This window comes from Triticum aestivum, chromosome 3B (assembly GCF_018294505.1).
Source record: "Triticum aestivum cultivar Chinese Spring chromosome 3B, IWGSC CS RefSeq v2.1, whole genome shotgun sequence".
Taxonomy (NCBI): Eukaryota; Viridiplantae; Streptophyta; class Magnoliopsida; order Poales; family Poaceae; genus Triticum; species Triticum aestivum.
The window spans coordinates 843607549-843614075 of NC_057801.1; the positions used below are offsets into that span (position 1 = coordinate 843607549).

At 38.2% G+C, this 6527-nt stretch overlaps 1 long non-coding RNA gene across 1 annotated transcript; it reads left to right on the forward strand.

The window, feature by feature from the left end:
* The first annotated feature begins 537 nt into the window (after positions 1–537).
* On the forward strand, positions 538–762 carry LOC123067036 (uncharacterized). The gene is made up of 2 exons (XR_006431502.1): positions 538–589; positions 633–762. It is a non-coding gene; the product is annotated as an uncharacterized lncRNA (long non-coding RNA).
* The last annotated feature ends 5765 nt before the right edge of the window (positions 763–6527 follow it).

Genomic DNA, 6527 nt, shown 5'->3' on the forward strand with positions numbered 1-6527 from the left:
ACACACGAGTGGTGCATAAATGTTTTATTGCTATTTATCCTTTCATGAGCTGGATGTGCCATTGATGGCGATGGCGAGCTTGGATTAGTTGGATTCAGAAGGTTGAGATGATGGATGGTACGGAAACATTTTTATTAGAAAAATAGCAGATGACATGCATGCTGATTCTCCGGTTCTGAAGATATATATTTGACACAGCACATGCTTAAGTATATATGCACATTCGACTTTAACTATTGTAAAAAAGTTTATCACATCAAATTTATTTCAGCAAACTTTCAGTTGGCTCTCATCAGTGAGCTAATTTTATAAAAAAAATCTACAAAATAACTGATAATGAAATTTCTTAGCAGTACTGATAATGAAATAGACCCAAAGTGGTCGGACCCTTCCCCAGACCCTGCGCAAGCGGGAGCTACATGCACTGGGGCTGCCCTTTTTTTTTACTGTATATGTCAGGTGCAATGAGATAGTTTTATCCTATGTGACTTCCTGTCTGTTGCATTTCCTGATTTCGTTTTTCTCTTCATTTTTTTAGGTTCCAAGGTTTGGCCACAATATTTGGAGACATTTCCTGTTAGGAGTTAAGGTTTGGCCACAATATTGGGAGACATTTCATGTTAGGAGTTAAGCTTTGGTTTGGAGGCATTGAACTTTGGCTGTAAATAACTAACTTTGTTACTTGGTATACTTCTCTCAGTTCATGTAAACAACTATCTACCACACCACACTGGTTAATCTGGGATTTCCTTCGGGACCAAATGTACCAAATCCTGCTTTGAGTGGAGATCTGATCATTCCTATATTGTTAGATTTGACTTTCATCTATGTGTTGCTCCGCGTGTATCTCGGCATAAATGGTTCATCATACTATGATCTAATGTAGTGATTTTAATTATGTTACTTCTTGGTGAATATGCATTACATTGTATTTTCATGGAAGCCTTTTCTTTCCTCTCTAATCATACTACGGCTCTTATCCTTGCCTCTATATGAACCTAGAAATATTCTTCTCTTCCGTCATGTGCATAAGACGGATTTGCCCTTCCACTAAATTACATAATTACATTCGTCGCCCGACATTCATATCTATGTCCAAGTCGTATTCTAGGAAACCAATCCTTCCATACATTCTCTCTCACAATTAGGACTCTTGATGGGTGTCGAATCTTCCCTAATCCCTCCCATAAATGCACCACCCAGGAGGAGGCGAAGAACAGCGGATGAGCCACTAGATGAAGCGACATAGGGGAGGGTCATAACAGCAAAAGGGAATTGGCATGCGTGGTTATCACGGAGGGTGAAGGCAACGGTGGATGCTCGTCAATCGAGTGAGTGGAGGGCATAATCAAGGTCTCTGTCCATGGCATCTACTACTTCATGTTGGCCAATCACCATGTGAGATCTCTTCTTACTATTCTTTGTTTGTTCCTTTTGTATATAAAATAAAAAACTGTTTCTTGGGTTTATAAAAATATTAAAATGAGTAAATGTTTGCTTCATTCTCGTCATGTTGCTTGATCAGTTGGGCAGCCGCTCTGGCATGAAAAACATTTGGTGTTCTGTAGCAATGACCAACAGAGGTGAGACGCAATGTTGAAACGAAGGGCGTGCACTTACATGGGTTATACTAGGTGTGTGTGATATTTGTTTCTCCCGTTGCAACATATAGTCATGTTTGTTTCTCCCGCACGCACTTACAACACATAGGCGTGCACTTACAGAAATTGTCTATTTAAACAAATGTCCGAAATATTGAAAACAAATGTTCGGGAAATCAAAAGTTCATGATTTTTTAATAAGTTCGTGTATTAAAAAATGTTTATGAAATTGAACAAAATTTTGCGAATTCAAAAAAAAGTTCATGAATGGTAAAATATCCTAAAAATTCAAAAACTGATCGCGACTTACAAAAAAGTTTATTCATTCACAAAATGTTTGCTGTTTCAAAAAATGTTCGTCCAATTAAAAAAGTTCATTAAATAAATAAAATTGTGAATATAAAAAATTATCCCACCAATTTTCAATAAAATGTCCATCAATTCTAGAAATGTTCCTCAAAAAATTGTTTAAAAAATGCTCACAATTTGAAAAAATGATGTAAATATATAAAATGTTCATAAATTCAGAAAATGCTATTGATTTCAGAAACTATTTGCAAATTTGTATAAATGTTCATAAATTTGAAAAATGTTTATGATTTGAAATATGTGCATGAGTTTAAAAAAATATTCATGATTTCAAAAATTGTTAATTTTTTTTACTAAGTTGAGAGTGATAGTGTGTCTCGATGATGCAGCAAAATATGGTCATGCCTGTTGAAGACTAAGATTTATTTTTTCTCCCGTTGCAACGCACGGGCACTTTTGCTAGTAATAATAAAGCAAATTGGGTTTCTTTCGTCCGTCATGACATTTTTTTCAGAAAAGTCCCTCTATTTCAGATAATTCAACCCGCAGTCCCGTTTTAAGTTAAAACGAAATGTTATTTTCGTATTTTACACAAAAGTCCCTGTTTTTTCTTGAAATCAACCCGTCATCCGGATTTAAGTCACACCCGAACCGTTATTTTACATTTTTCGAAACCCCCCCTGATGTTTTAGGTAATTCATCCGCGGATCATATTTAAGTCAAACAAATGCTTTTTAAAATCATCCATATCTTTTATACCGTAACTCCGATTTGAACATGTTATATATGAAATTTGATTAGAAAAATATGTAGAATATGAATATGAGATTATTTTTACATGTTAAGTATTTTTAAATATTATTTTGGAATATATTTGAGTCAAACCAAATAATTTTCTAAATTATTTGTTTCTTTTAAACCGTAACTTTGATTTTAACATATTATATATGAAATTTTATTAGAAAAATGTGTGGAATCTAAATATGATGTTAATTTTACCTGTTAAATATTTTTAAAATATTGTTATGGAAGCAAACTTATAATTTATAGCGCAAGATCCTTTTTTCATACCGGCGGCGATCCGGATTGCAAATAAATACCCATAATTTTCTAAATTATCTGTATCTTTTAAACCGTAACTTTGATTTTAACATATTATATATGAAATTTTATTAGAAAAATGTGTGGAATCTAAATATGATGTTAATTTTACTTGTTAAATATTTTTAAAATATTGTTATTGAAGCAAACTTATAATTTATAGCGCAAGATCCGTTTTTTTCATACCGACGGCGATCCGGATTGCAAATAAATACCCCACTATAACCATATACGGAAAAGAAAACATCAATAACTACACGTGCATACCTCTGAAAATTGTCGCAAGGGAAAACAACAGATTTCTCATCGCGAGAGTGAGAGAAAGCGAGCGAGAGAGAGAGAGGGGGGAGAGAGAGAGGGAGAGGGAGGAGAGAGGGAGAGAGAGACGCCTAAGGATTAACCATACTCAACACACATTTTTTGTTGTTTTGTGTAAACACCGAGGCCATCGCCGACGAGGATGAGAAGGAGGATAAGCGGCAACACAAATATGATGCCTCGCAAAAATAAAGGAGATGGACATATTATGGTCTTGAGTGATAGTTGTTGGGTTAAGAGTGTGTGTTATGTTTTCTCTTCCGTTGCAACGCACGGGCTCTTTTGCTAGTAATAATAAAGCAAATTGGATTTCGGCCGTCCGTCATGCACTTTTGCGATGCGAGAGCGATGTATAAATAGAGACGGAGGGAGTGGTTTATTATGATAACAGGAATCGACGCACGTAAATATGCTATGCACGACGTGATACCAATCAATCATCCTCCCCGCATATATGACCAGTATATCATCTCTTCTCTCGCAAACTGACAAATAAACCACAAGATATAAAAACAGTTATTGCTGCGAGGAAGAAAGGAGCGTGATGGTTGTTTTCTATGACTCCTGCAGGGTATACGATCGATGCAGCTAGGCACCGGTATTGGGATCTCATGATGTTGGATCCGGCATGGGTTGTACCGATACTTAAGGCCTGTTCGTCAATCCACCGCTCCCAGAAATACTAGAATCTAGGGAGCATCTCTTTCTCCACTCCGTATTTTCAACTGAAGCTCAGGCCGCTCCGGGAGCGGAGTCGTGCGGAGCGGCGAGACTCCGAACAGACTCCGAACAGGCCCTTACTCATTGTCCTGGTCTTTACGGTGCGCACATATTGTGATGTTTAGGTTTGGCTAGTTCATTCTCCACTCCTAGTCCCCACCCATCAAGTTATCTGTCAGAGGGGCAAAGCATGCAACATGTATAAAACTGGCACATTCGTGCGGCTCTGAGCTCCTGGCCTGATTCACGTAAACTTTAGCTAGGGATGACGACAACCTCCACTTTCTGTTGCATCAAGTTCTGCATCCGTTGTCACCGAGTCGAGAAGACACCACGGGCACTGGCAATGACCACAGTGAAGCTTGAGCCAGCCTACACCTCGATGAATATCACCACACATCAGCTCGCCCACCTCCGCTTTGTCGTTGCTCGCCAGTGTTGTTCCTGCTGCCTTCATGCTCCTAGTCACTACAATCGAGATAGACACACATGAGAGACTTGAGAGAGGGTGGTACGTGGAAATGAGCGAGGGTTGATTCATGCGCCTCTTTGGTAGATGTTGGCTGGATTTGTTAGCACTAAAGTGCTCTGTCCCAAAAATCTGCAGCGCCATGGGCCAATTTTTTTTAACTAGATGATGCCCCGCACGTTGCTGCAGAATTGAATATATAGTTTCTAAATATTGCATAGAATACTAATTGAGTTCTTATGATATAAACTATGTGAGAAATTTCTGCACAAGCAAAACAATCTTAACATGAAAAGGTATGAACGTGACAAATAACTGCAATGTGATTTCAAACTCACATGGAATGGAGTAATACATGTTTTTTTTGTCCCTTTTGCCTTTTTGCTTGCCTTCCTGTACATATTAATTTACGAAGAAGTTTTTTTTACCGTCCGTTTCACTATAAGATAGGAGGGCGGTAGTAGAATGAAACCCAACCATAAATCTTGACGTGCAAGGCAGGTGCACTGCCGATTTTCCTTAAGAGAGAAAAAAATAGAAATACAGTGGCCATGTTTATAAGGGAAACTAGGCCGAAAAACCTTACAACACACGATAGAACATAGGACAATTGTGCAACAACCCAACCCTTGCCGATGTCAGCAATTCAAACTCCTCCACCAACATGCCTACAACCTGAAGAAGTGTGGGGACTCTTCGGAGATGCCTTCAAGAAGCATCGTCGCGGGTGTCCTTCGACCCCCATCGAACCAAGGCTTTTGCCTAGAGTCGTCCACAACAACCCCACCGGACCTTGGGAAAGTCTAGCTGGGGCATTTTTGTCTATGATGATTCTCTAGCGTAGGTCTGACTAAAATAAAGTTGTATGAGATATGACAACCTATTGGAATACCACCTGATGATGATGAATGATGTTACTCCACTTTAAAGGTGTGTTTAGTGTCTCACCTAAAACACCATGTACAAGTACTACGACCAAACCTTGTTGGTGTACGAGCTATACTCTGAGAGGTATTTTCTTGTGCATTAGCAATTGAGATGTCTCTGCCTTCATATAGTTTGCGAGGAGAAGAAGCTACCAAGGACAGTTGTGAAGCCATCAAGACAGTAATTATGTTGAGGAATAAAAACAGTTTTATTTATTGCTCTCCATGATTCTGCATCATTTCAAGGAAGTTACTGAATTTGGTGGCTTGGCAACTGTAGGCTGCAGGTGATATTTCAAAATACAAGCAAGAACGAGGACCAGATAGTTCATTAGCTTATTTGCTAAAGCACTGAGCACGTACAGCTTCAAGACAGAGCAGCCAATAACAAAGGAGTACTGTCGGTTTCAAGTTCAGTTCAGCTAAAGGCAATGGCAAGGTAATTCCAACACAGGGATGGCTAGGGCAAGGTCAAGTGATGCCTGCCTACCAAGACGAAATAGATCACACCGTGTCTTCCTACAAAAACTTCTGTTGCATCTGTCATTCTATGATTCATATTACTCCCTCCATTCAAGTAGATAGGGCCTAATATGTTTTTGAAATAGATAATTGATAAGAGTAATAATATATGAGATGTATGATATAAAAATTATATCATTAGAACGCCTTTCACAAGCGAATTTGACGGTAAACTTTGTGTAACATGCATGTCGTATATTATTAATCTTATCAATGGTCAAAGCCAACCTAAAAGAATGTATTAAGCTTCTGTTGAATGGAGGGGAGTAGCAGCTTTTCGATTTTTTTTTTTGCAATGACGCCTTTTTAGAAAACAGAAACTTTATTACCCTGGAAATCTGCATCAAGATGCATACAACCACAATTTATTACATTGTCTATTGGCAAATATAGCGGCATAGACTGAAATACACAAGTTTGAGTGGCAGGATACGAATACGAGACTTTGGCAGTCGCATGAACCGACCATAGTGTTTTGATGATTCTCTAGTGTAGGTCTGACTAAAATAAAGTTCTATGAGGTATGCCAACCAATTAGAATAGCATCTCATGATGACGAAT